Source organism: Hyperolius riggenbachi, chromosome 5 (assembly GCF_040937935.1).
Source record: "Hyperolius riggenbachi isolate aHypRig1 chromosome 5, aHypRig1.pri, whole genome shotgun sequence".
NCBI lineage: Eukaryota > Metazoa > Chordata > Amphibia > Anura > Hyperoliidae > Hyperolius > Hyperolius riggenbachi.
This window is the reverse complement of record NC_090650.1, coordinates 286,671,209-286,683,127: the sequence shown is the minus strand read 5'-3', so window position 1 is coordinate 286,683,127 and position 11,919 is coordinate 286,671,209. Positions and strand designations below refer to the sequence as shown.

The window sequence follows — 11,919 nt, the reverse complement described above, 5'->3', positions numbered from 1 at the left end:
CTAATGCCTGTCAGTGAGGCTAGTGATGATGGGTGCATGCATGCTGATATTTACTGTTTGTGGAAAGTGCTGCTGTGAAGGAGCCTTCAGGTGATGCCACCAGGGGGAGCCCATGAGCAGGAAAAAGGAGAGAAAAGCTGGACATGTGCAGGGGAAAAATGGCAGTTGGGTTTTGGCAGTTGAAGGCTAGTGAGAGGCCTGAAAAGCCATAATGCAGCAAAAAATAAGCTTAGAGTCATGATACAATGCTCTACTTGCAGCAAGAAATAAGCATGATTTTTTTGTGAGAAAATAGTGGCAGAGACTAAAGAAGAGACCAGCCATTGGTGTCACTGACAAAGCAAAGCAGAGGCACAGACAAGAGAGCACTACTGAAAAACTAAAGTAAGGAAGAGAAAGAGAGCTGCAGACATAACAGGAGAGGATAGAGAAACCACATCTACAGGTGGCCGGTTGTACATTCACTGTATATGTTACAGGCAAAGTACGAAATTCAGGCATTCTATAGAATGCCTAGGCAAAAAGTAACAAAAAGAGACATTTCGTACTTTGCCTAAAATGGTCAGGCATTCTATAGACTGCATAGGCATTCTATAGAATGCCTGAATTTCGTACTTTGCCTAAAACATACACAAAATTTCTCACGTTTCAACATGTTTTAACCTTCCATAACACATCCGTCACTCTCCAAGCTTTGAAATCTTTAAAGCGGTCCTAAACTCAGAATGTTCTCTCTCCTCTAAAAGATAAGTAACAGCAAAATAACCTTTAAACAAAAAACATTTCTTTGTTACAGCTGATACAAATCCTACTTATATCTGCACAGTTTATACTTCCTGATTCATGGAAGCAGACATATTTTTAACACCCTGGGCTTTCAAATGAGCTTATCTGCCATTTCTGCTGTGGCAGTCAGGTGACCCAGGGGAGAGATCAAATTACAACTTGTGATTAGATACAAATGAGGGGGAATTAACAGGCTAAACTCTCTAAATACATACAGGGTGTAACACTGGGTATTTGTGTGTATACTAAGTATACGATAAATCGAGGTTAGATCGTCACCTGTGGTCATACACATGAAATCAGAAGTATGCGGTACAAAAGGACTAAGTCAGAGCTAGGTCAAATAACAGGCTGAAGTCATACACATAAGTTCAGATGGCTGAGGTACAAACAAGGATGAGACAGAGACAGAGTCGTTAGGCTAGCCGAGGTCTATACCGAGTATCAGATGACTGTAGTACAGAGGGATGAGACTTAAATCAAAGTGGAGAGCACACCGGGTCATACACAGAATAACATTTAGGATAATAATAGTATACAATATACGATATACAAGACTGATCTAACTACAGTTCATATATATCGGCAGTGTCTCCATATATATATATATATATATATATATATATATATATATATATATATATATATATATATATATATATATATACAGCTCTGAGGACTTGCTAAACTAAGCTCAGTAGTAAGGCAAGGTCCAGCGCTCAGTGAACTGATAGCTATAACGGACGGCGAGTAACTGAATGCCCAGGGCTTATATAGATGGAATAGATCACAGAACAAGCCCCCAGGAAAATTGGACCAACCAGCAACACCCCTGCAGCAAGTGTCAGCTGACTGCAGGAATCAGCTGACACACCTCAGACACGCCTCCTTAACCTATAAAGGCAGCTCTGGCAGCCTCCTAGGGAGACTGCCAGAAACAACACACTGACTCACATCTACAGACATGCGTCTGAACAAACAGGAAGAGGAAGCTTCTTGCAGCTGCTCAAGATTGTCAGAGCAGCCTCCAGAGACAACACCAGATAAGTTTGTTACACAGGGTTCAATTCTCTATGTTTTCCTTCTGTCCTGTGCAAGAGTTCATGGCCACTTGAAATACTCAAACCATCAAAACTCCTTTTTTTAGGACAAGCAAACACTCCCCCTTTGATCTTTGGCCAAGTTGTGCTGGTAACTAACCTAAAAACACACTGCCTCTAGTGGAGCAATACACAGCCTATTTATAACAATAGTTATTTGTATGTACAATAAATTCTGTTTTAGATATTGAGGCTTATAATCCTTTCAGAGACATAATAGGTCTTGTAACTCCATCCTTCACTAATCTCCTTCTTGCACAGTCATTCACTACTGGTGAGTGACCTATCCTTGACATTTTTCTATACCATCCCATAATCTTTCCATTCTTTTTAGTGATTGATTAAAGCCTTAATGTACATTCACATGAGATAGTCAGGGAAGTGTGGGGAGGGCTAATAGCTAGTCTTTCCCTCAGAGAATAGAGCTGGACCTGCGCATCTTCTCACTGTGCTCCACAAGAGGGAACAGAAAAGGATGCGGGTGGAGTCAGGTGATGGCTGTGTTCTGGGGAACCAACTCCCATTTCCCCAATCATCTCTGTACTTTTCCTTAGATTTCTGGATATGGTAACTGACACTTCCTAAGGGAATTCCCCTAGATTGGCTGCACCAAATATGAACATTGTGTGAGTACTTGCATGGACCACATTGGCCCTTGCTAACAAATGTAAATTGATTGTAATCCTAAATCCAAGGGATAATCAGTGAATTTAGGAAAAGTGTGTTGCAATCACTGTTTTCAATGAGTTGCTTAGAATGTTCCTTTATAATCGTAGTATGGGTTATGCCAAAATACGGACTCACCGGACTCACCAGAGGGAGGATCTATCACATCCATTATATATAGATAATTTTGGTGTGCCACTGAAATTATGGCACCATTGGTTGGAATGAATGCAGCAGCAGTCTTCTCTTCATACATTTGAAATTGGCGCCGGGAGACTTGGGCGCAGGATACAACCGACATATGGCTGATCCTGCTCCTGCACAAGTCCTGGCCGTGTTAATTACTAGTCCCCCTCCAGACCGCCATGGATGGTGGGGAATGATATAATTCAGCTTCCAGCGATGGCTGGAGGCCAAATTATTGTGTTTTAAAAGCAACTTCAGCTTTGTCTTCTGATGGTGCCGACGTTACTCACTGAGCGCCGCTACAGCTGTAATTCCTATTACAGTCTATGGTGGCGCAGTCTGCGCCCAAATCTTCCTGTGCTGAAAAGCACTGCACTGGTCTTCTCCATGCAGAGCAGTGAGAATATTGGTAAGATAATACTAAGCTCTGTCCTTAAGCTTAGATATACTATCTCCCAATGTAAAATACTATTCCTCTCCACATCCTAGCAACCACCCACAACATGATCACCCTCAATATAAAATACTAATCACCCTCCATGTCCTAGCAAATCCTAGCAATACCTTTAATATATTTCCTACCCCCCATATAATCTTTAATGTACAATTATATTCTGTGTCATAGTTACATAGTTAGTTTGGTTAAAAAATACATTTGTCCATCCAATTTCAACCAGAAATAATACATATATATATATATATATATATATATAAAAATCCACAATCCTGAACCTGCCCATATTCCAGATGATGCAGGGTAAGGCGAAAATTCTTACAAGGCCTGGGCCAATTAGCCTCAAAAGGGAAAAATTCCTTCCCGACTCCAGATGGCAGTCAGATAAATCAACTCTTCCGGGAATTACCTAATAATTATAGCCATGGATGCCCTTCAATGCAAGGAAAGCTTTCAAGCCCTCTTTAAATGAAGATATAGTTTTCCATAACTACTTCCAGAGGTAAGATGTATCAGATTTTAACCTCTCTCACTGTGAAGGACCCCTTTCTAAATAGATGGCAAAAACTTTTTTCCTCAACATGCAAATCATGTCCCCTTGTCTGTCGTACAACCCAAGGGACAAAAAGTTCATCTGCCAAGCTTTTGCATTGCCCTCTGATGTATTTATACATGTTAACCAGGTCCATGTCCAAGTAATTCCCACCTTATGAAGTCTCCCATTATAAAATTCAGTGCCTCATACAAATTTTTGCATTTAGAACATGTATCTATCTTATATTCCTTAATAGCAGGAAATTAGATATAATGTCCCTGAGAAAACATTAGGTCTGAAGAGAGGAGGTATGCACACATGTGGACATATTCATACCACTGAAAATATCATACATGTGGGTGTTTTATTATGTTATTGTCAAATATTACAGACATTTATGTCTTGGTTTAGTTCTCATGGTGATTTTACTGTTATTTCTATTTTAATGTCAACTTGTGCACTGTTACAGGGATGTAATTTTTTATTTTAGCTTACCTGTATATATTGTTAATATGTGAAAGATGTGAAAACTAGTGAGTATTAGCATTTTTATAACTAATATGGTTGGATGGTTTTGTATGGGTGTGTGTGTGTTTTAAATTTTTTTGGGTGTGCGTTTGAGTGTAAGCATAATTTGAGTGTAAGCATACCCTTTAGCACTCAAATTCTACAACTCTGACTTTGCAAGCTGTAAAGTGGCAATGGAAAAGATTACATCATTAAAACATACACACGTAGACATGCCCATATTGATCATATGCATGTACAACTATGAACAGATGTCACACATGCATGTACAGATGGTCATTGTGCACTCTGAAGCTATACCTTGCCAGCTAATTATCTGTGCAAACAATTATGTTTGGTGTCAGGCACTCTCATCATCCACCTCTTTGACTGAGGAATTGTCATTTTTCTTGCTTTTTGATTTTAAGTTGCCATATCATCAGGACCTGCACATCACTTGTCACTAGAGTTTTACCATTTACTTTTTAAATCCATGCTCCTCCTGTGTTTTGTGCTGTCAGAGAGTTCCAGCTCTTAAACCTTTTTGATTTTAAGTTGACATATCATCAGGACCTGCACATCACTTGTCACTAGAGTTCTGCAATTTACTTTTTAAATCCCTGCTCCTCCTGTGTTGTGTGCTGTCAGAGAGTTCCAGCTCTTAAACCAGGCTTATGGCACTTATTCAGTGAGCCCAATCTAATTCACTTTTTCTCCTAAGTTTTCTCCCAGGTGATATTTTTCCATTTTAATGAATACAATGCTTTTTCACTAGTTCCAGATTCTATCCTTGCTACGTATATGCATGCCCCCTGAAAACTTCATATCTGGATCAGGGGACCCTGTCATCATCCTGCTGAGCACTGATCAGTGAATGGGAACACGTGTTCCAAAAGCCGATCAAACTGCGTGGGTGTGAATTAATGATCACTGGTTTCAGAGAGAAGCCAGTCATCAGTCACTCAAATGAAAGTAAACACACGCACACACACACACACACTCACTTTCTTTGTACTGTAAAAACAAAACATGAAAATACATTAAACAAGTAACTATATTATTGATCCCCTCTACTACCCCCCCCCCCCCCGTAACAGCATTTAAAAAATACATAAATAGTTACCTTAGGTTAAATGTGTATGTCATGAGGGTATATTACTGTTGTATTTGCAAATACGGGCTTGCAATTAATGATATAATATAAACAAACACAAAAAAATACACCTTTATTTTCAAATAAAATATTGTCACCATACATTGTACTAGGGACATCATTTAAATGTTGTAATAACCAGGACAAATAACATGTCTCGGTTTTATCTACAGTAGCACTTTTTATTTAACCGTATAACGGTTAAAAACTGAGAAATAATTACTGTTTTCAGTATATTTTCTTTTTCCCTTTAAAATGCATAGGATATAAAATAATTCTTAGAAAAAAATGTACCATCCAACGAAAACTTACTTTGTCCCCAAAAAACAATAAATAGATCATTCAGGTGCAATAAGCAGCGATAACGTTATTGGTTAATTAATGGGGGGAGTGTGAAATGTAAAAATTGCTCTACTTTTTAAGAGCAAATAACTTATAATAGAGAAGGAGTTAAGCCACCAGCAAGCAAGAAACTACTCAGAATGCGTTTGACAGTATCTTTCCACCTAACCTTTTGGTACTTTTTTTTAATTGCAGAGTATCTCAATTGCTCAATGTATTTAAAACAGGAGATAAAAAATTATCTCCTAGAAAACTTAGGAGAAAAAGTGAATTGGATCCGGCCCTTTGTCTCTCTTCTCAACCTGGTAATAGACTTATGGGGTTAATATTATTATTATTATTATTATTATATTATTAATTAAAGGAAAGCAGTGGGCTGTTTAACAATTTACAACAATGTACAAAAGCCAACAAACTTGCAAGAGTAAAGGCGGGTACACACGCTGTATTTTTTCAAACGACGGGTCCATCAGACCCTCCCGCGGGGCAGTCGTTCTGCCGACAGTTGCACGTGAGTACAAGTCAAAAACAGTCTTATCAGACTGCCGACAGCTTGTACTCACGTGCAACTGTCAGCAGAACGACCGCACCGCGGGAGGGTCTGACGGACCCGTCGTTTGAAAAAATACAGCAACATTTAGGCAGGGGATACACTTGTCTTTCAGTATTCTGCATGTTTTTTTCTGCATGTATGTTCTGTACATCATGGCCCATATGCAATTAACTTTTTCTCCTGAGTTTAATACTAGGTGATATTTTCAAAATACAAACATTTTTTATATTACTTTTTAACTACCTTTTGGTATTTTTTCAGTTGCAAAGTGCTGAAAAGTTATTTTATCAAATACAAGATAAAAAATTATCTCCTAGGAGAAGACTAGGAATTAAAAAGACTAGAATTAAAAAGTTAATTGTATATGGGCCCATGTGTGTTTGTATGCAGAAAAACATGCAAGTTTTTTTCACAGCAGCTAATGTCATTGATAGAGAAAACTGACAAAGGGCTTGATTCACAAAACAGTGCTAACTGTTAGCATGGCTGTTAGCATGGGTTTCCGCACGTTTTTCTGCATTTTTTGTGTGAAAAACGATTTTTGTGCACAAAAATTCACGCTCAAGCGTTAACGCCATTTTTTTGTGTGTTAACATTCGCATTTGAGCGATAACGCAAATTTATAGTGCGAATGTGACCGTTTAACGCACAAAAAATTGCATTAACGCGTGAACGCAATTTTTTGCGTGCAAAAAACATTATCATGCAAAAGTTTGCGCAAAGCACTTTTCACAGTGTGCTAACAGTTAGCACCGTTTTGTGACTCAAGCCCTAATTGTGCAGAATTTTCCTGTGATATGTCAGATTTTTTTTTTGCCTGCGAAAAACAAGTGTGAACTACCCATTAATGAATGTGAGTTCTCAATTTACAGAATTTTAAATCAGCATTTTTAGATTGGTAACTCACCAAATCCCACTTTCCAGTGGTGATCTCCATGGTGATGGTGATGTCATGTGAGACGCTGGTACAAACTGATGGCAAGTCACATGACATTGCAGTTGCCATGGAGACCAGCACTGGCAGTGCGAGGGAGGTATAATGGGAGAGGAGTGGAAGCCATCCTCTATCAGTGGGCAGCCACCATAGCGGCCGCAGGCCAGATGCAGCCTGCCAGCCGTAGTTTGCCTAGGACTGTCCTAGCCTCATTCCATCATTCATGTCAAGGAATTTTCTCAAGTTGAAACCATTGTTACAAGGCCATTGAAGGATGCGATTAATGCTATTAATGTGTCCCATACCTTCACCATAGTAGCTGTCAGTCTATGACTCTTAAGCTGGCCACTAACGGTTCAATTTCTAGTGAAAAATCATTTGAGCAATCAGAAATTCTGATCGGACAAAAAATCATTCACTACACCATCAACTAACCAATCATTGCTTCCTATCTATCACGACCACCAAGAAAATCCAAATTTTCTTTCGACGAAAATTCATTCGGGCGACATTTTTTTCACATAATTGATTGTGTCCACCAATGGAGATTATTTACAACCAATCCGATCAGAATTTCTGATCGCTCGAATCTTCTAAAGATCCATGAGTCAATAAGTCTATTCTTTGCTTCTTGTCTTTGGATCCAGTAAGTCAGTCTATCAACTTTTGTTACTAGTTAATAGATTATTGTAGAGCGTGTCCACCATTTGCCTTAGGTTTATAAAACAAAATGCTTAAAATTATTGGCCACTCCCTATGTAATTTAGCCATATACACAGATAGGCAAACAGATAGATATAGATAAATAGATAGATAGATAGATAGATAGATAGATAGATAGATAGATATTGCTGCTGCTTCATACTTTAATATCTCAGAGTAGGGGTGACAAGAGTCATCCCTGCGTTTTACCATTGCAGAAATTAACATCTTTTTTTTCAGGGGAGCATTACCTTTTATCTTGGATAAAAGGGATTTATTAAGAGGCATGACCTTATCAGAAAAAGTTGTTCCAACAAGGAAATCAAGGTAGATGGGGTTTGTTAATGAGAATTCCATAACCTGTAAAAAGCTTTGGTTTAAAAAAGGATCTACATTTTGAACTTATCAAAGTGACCTTTACCTGGTTTGGTTATGATTAATATATGAGCTGAAAACAGCTTCTTCTATAAGGACTATTTCCCCATCAGTAGGTTTGACAAAAAGGGACAGGCTGATTTTTACTTTTTTTTGTAGTTTTCCACCTCAAAGCCATTGAGCCCAGGAGCTTTGCCATTACTCATGAGTTAAATTGCCATCTTTATTCTTTTAAGGTTTTATTTAAGGTGTCTGTGTTCTCAGTGTGCACCAAGGAGTGACAGTGAAGGACCATTTCAAAACAATTCTACAAGAGGGGAGAAATACTTTGCAGATAGGTTTTATGAACCCTTCAACCCTGGATGGGAGTATTGTAAAAGTATTGTTGCACAACAATGAATATCTAGGAGGGAGCACAGAGTAAAGGGAGTCTGGGGAAGGGGGTTACCTTATGGGAATGAGGACCAGGAGAAATATAGTATAGGGTGAAAGAGAGGGATGTATAAAGTGATTGGGATGTGGGAGAGAGTAGGGCATGTGTACTGTGAATGCAGCCCAGAATGAAAGAGGCACATCGACTGTGAGTGTAATTTAGAGCAAGAAGGAGATCAGGAGATTGTCCCAAAAGTGTAGATTAGCACCAGGAATGTACTACAAAAATAGCCCCAGTCTACAGGATTATTGACTTTTTAAAATTCTTGTAGAATTTCTCAAAATACATCCTTAGCTAGGTATCCATTCTTTAAAGTAGTCTACACTAATTTAGGTTCATTTGAGATTTATTTTATGTGTAATTCTGTTAGGGCCTAGGTTTCTTTTTCTGGGCTCTGTTTTTGATCCAAACATGGAGGTAGTTCGATTGTGTCTCTTTAAAACAAAATGTTTACATCTTTTATATTGTGCTTTCTGTTGATTCAAATGTGGATTGATTTTTATTTTGTCTGCTGAGGCTCTTAGTTTTTGTTTTTTTGGCTAATATTACAATATTAGTAATTGTAAGGCTTCACTATCTCACGCTGGAATGGTGGGTGTACAGTGGTTCTTCTTTCTTGAAAGTATAGATTAAAATATAGACAATTGCAACACATTCCATTAAAATGCTTTAGTCCAGTGCCAAGGGACTTAGGGTCAGATACTTAGATGAATATTTTCTGCAAAACCCAGCTGATCATTCATCTCTCTTTTTAACTAGTGTCAATGCTGGTTTACTTGATGATGATTTGATGCCTAGCAATTGCTCCCCTTTGAGCACTGAAAATGAGTGATGTCAAAGCAGGACAGTGCAGAATGAATGCTGCTTTCAAATGTCTAATAGATGGTACATTTGGTCTTAAAATATCTTTATTTATAAAGATATGCTAATCAAAAGTGCTTATTGCAAAATATCTGGATATAATTACACATAGATTTCATGTATAGACTAATGCATTATACTAACATGTTTAATGGAGTGTACTTTGTAAAAGGCAAAGGGTTTTTTTAACAGACACTAAGCAAATAGCATAACACATATGAAATGGGTATTTAAAAGAAAACAGTCTCATTTTGTGATGCCTTTTTACATGTTTAATTACATGTAAAATCATTTTCTAACATCCATCTTTGGATGTGTTTATCCCTTATGTAGCTATACAGTTCCATACTTTGCTTGGATGACAACCTATTAACCTGAAACAGCTTTAGTCAAGTTGGAATTCATCAGTTGTTAGAAAATTGCAAAAGTCACATGGACCATACTGAAACATAGTGGGGTTGTTGGGATTGTGTACTATCAAACTGGTGTTACGGACAGCAACCATGATGAATCGCTTTATTTGTTAGTGTGCATCTTTGCTGGAAAGTACTAATCCTGATGCAGTAATAGGTCATGTTTCAATAAATAAAATCTTGTGGATAATGCCCCACCAAAAAAAAAAAACAGCAAACAATAGAACCCTTGTAGGGGTAGGAAACTTATGTACTTAGAGGAGGCACCTGAATGGAAATGCTTAAAACTTTTTAAAAGGTAAGTAAAACTTGCCTCAATGACAGACAAATGCCAACAAGTAGAACAATTATGCAGATGTTTATTAATCACTTGACAATGCATTTTAAGGGTGTCATCCTGCTTCTTCAGGTCAATAACAAAGGCATTGAGTTGAAAGGAAAATAGATACATTCCTTTTCTTTCTAGTATTCTACTAAGTACTAGATTTGAGCTGTTATTACAAAACTAAGCAGCGGTCATTCAATTGGGGGGCACTATAAAATATACATTAAAAAAATAAGAACAGTTCAAAATATTCTAGCAATGCAGACTCGAAGCAAGCAGACAGACACTTGTCTAGTGTGTTGGTGTTCCTTTTTATTTATCCAGTCAACCCAGATGTCTTTCAGAACTGAAATGCCTTTCAATGTGGTTTCAGAACATGAAACCACTCAGACCTCAACCAGTTTCAATAAAAAAAGAAATGGTGCTGACCTTTCTTTTGTTAAAAAAAAAAAAAAGAAAAAAGAAAAAAAAGTTAACTATGTGCCCAGCATTTTTGTCATCATGTAACTTCTTTTCTTGATTGGACAGTTTTAATGGGTCCCGCACTGGGAAGCAAGAAAAAAGGGTGTCAGCAGACAAAAAGGCCACAGCCATTCACTCCCATAATAAATATTGTTTAATGGGCGCCGAACAGGAAAGGGCGCCGGAGATTATTAACATTTTATAACTGCGCCCTGAGATTATTAATAGGGGTGATCGGAATGAGCAAATTCTGTTCCGCCGGAATTCCACCAGAGCTAAATTCCATCACCATTACATTTCCGCGGAATTTTGCTAATTTCCGTGGAATTCCCAATTCCACTGAAAAAATTAAAGTAATCACAAACAAAACCTTGTTTATGCTAAATGGTAGCCCATGGGACCTAGTGGCTGTTCCCCCGGTCATTTTTTTTTTATGCAGGAGGTGTCACTTAAGCCATGGGACCTAGCAGTGGTCCCATGGTGGTCGTTTTGGCACCGCAGGAGGTATCACTTAAGCCATGGGACCTAGCGGTGGTCCCATGGTGGTGGTTTTGGCGCCGCAGGAGGTGTCACTTAAGCCATGGGACCTAGCAGTGGTCCCATGGCAGTCGTTTTGGCACTGCAGGAGGTGTCGCTTAAGCCATGGGACCTAGCGGTGGTCCCATGGTGGTGGTTTTGGCGCCGCAGGAGGTGTCGCATACACCATGGGACCTTACGGCGGTCCCATGGTGGTCATTTTGGTGCCGCAGCAGGTGTCGCTTAAGCCATGGGACCTGGCGGTGGTTCCATGCCGGTCATTTTGGCGCCCAAGGAATTGTCGCGTAAGCTATGGGACCTGGCAGTGGTCCCATGGTGGTCGTTTTGGCAGAATGATAACACAGAGTCCCTAATCTTGGGTGTGAGGTCCGTGGTCTCGACACCCTGGAACTAGTCTGAAGTATAACACAATGATAAACAGCAAGTCCCTAATCTCGGGTGTGAGGTCCGTGGTCTCGACACCCTGGAACTAGTCTGAAGTATAACACAATGATAAACAGCAAGTCCCTAATCTCGGGTGTGAGGTCCGTGGTCCCGACACCCTGGAACTAGTCTGAAGTATAACACAATGATAAACAGAAGTAATCTGGCTCAG

At 38.9% G+C, this 11,919-nt stretch overlaps 1 long non-coding RNA gene across 2 annotated transcripts in view; it reads left to right on the top strand.

The window, feature by feature from the left end:
• The first annotated feature begins 212 nt into the window (after positions 1 to 212).
• Positions 213 to 11,919, top strand: part of LOC137517672 (uncharacterized) — a 75,021-nt gene continuing 63,314 nt past the window's right edge. For both annotated transcript variants that reach the window (XR_011020620.1, XR_011020618.1), the window contains exon 1: positions 213 to 384. This is a non-coding gene — a long non-coding RNA (uncharacterized lncRNA). The remainder of the gene's footprint in view (positions 385 to 11,919) is intronic.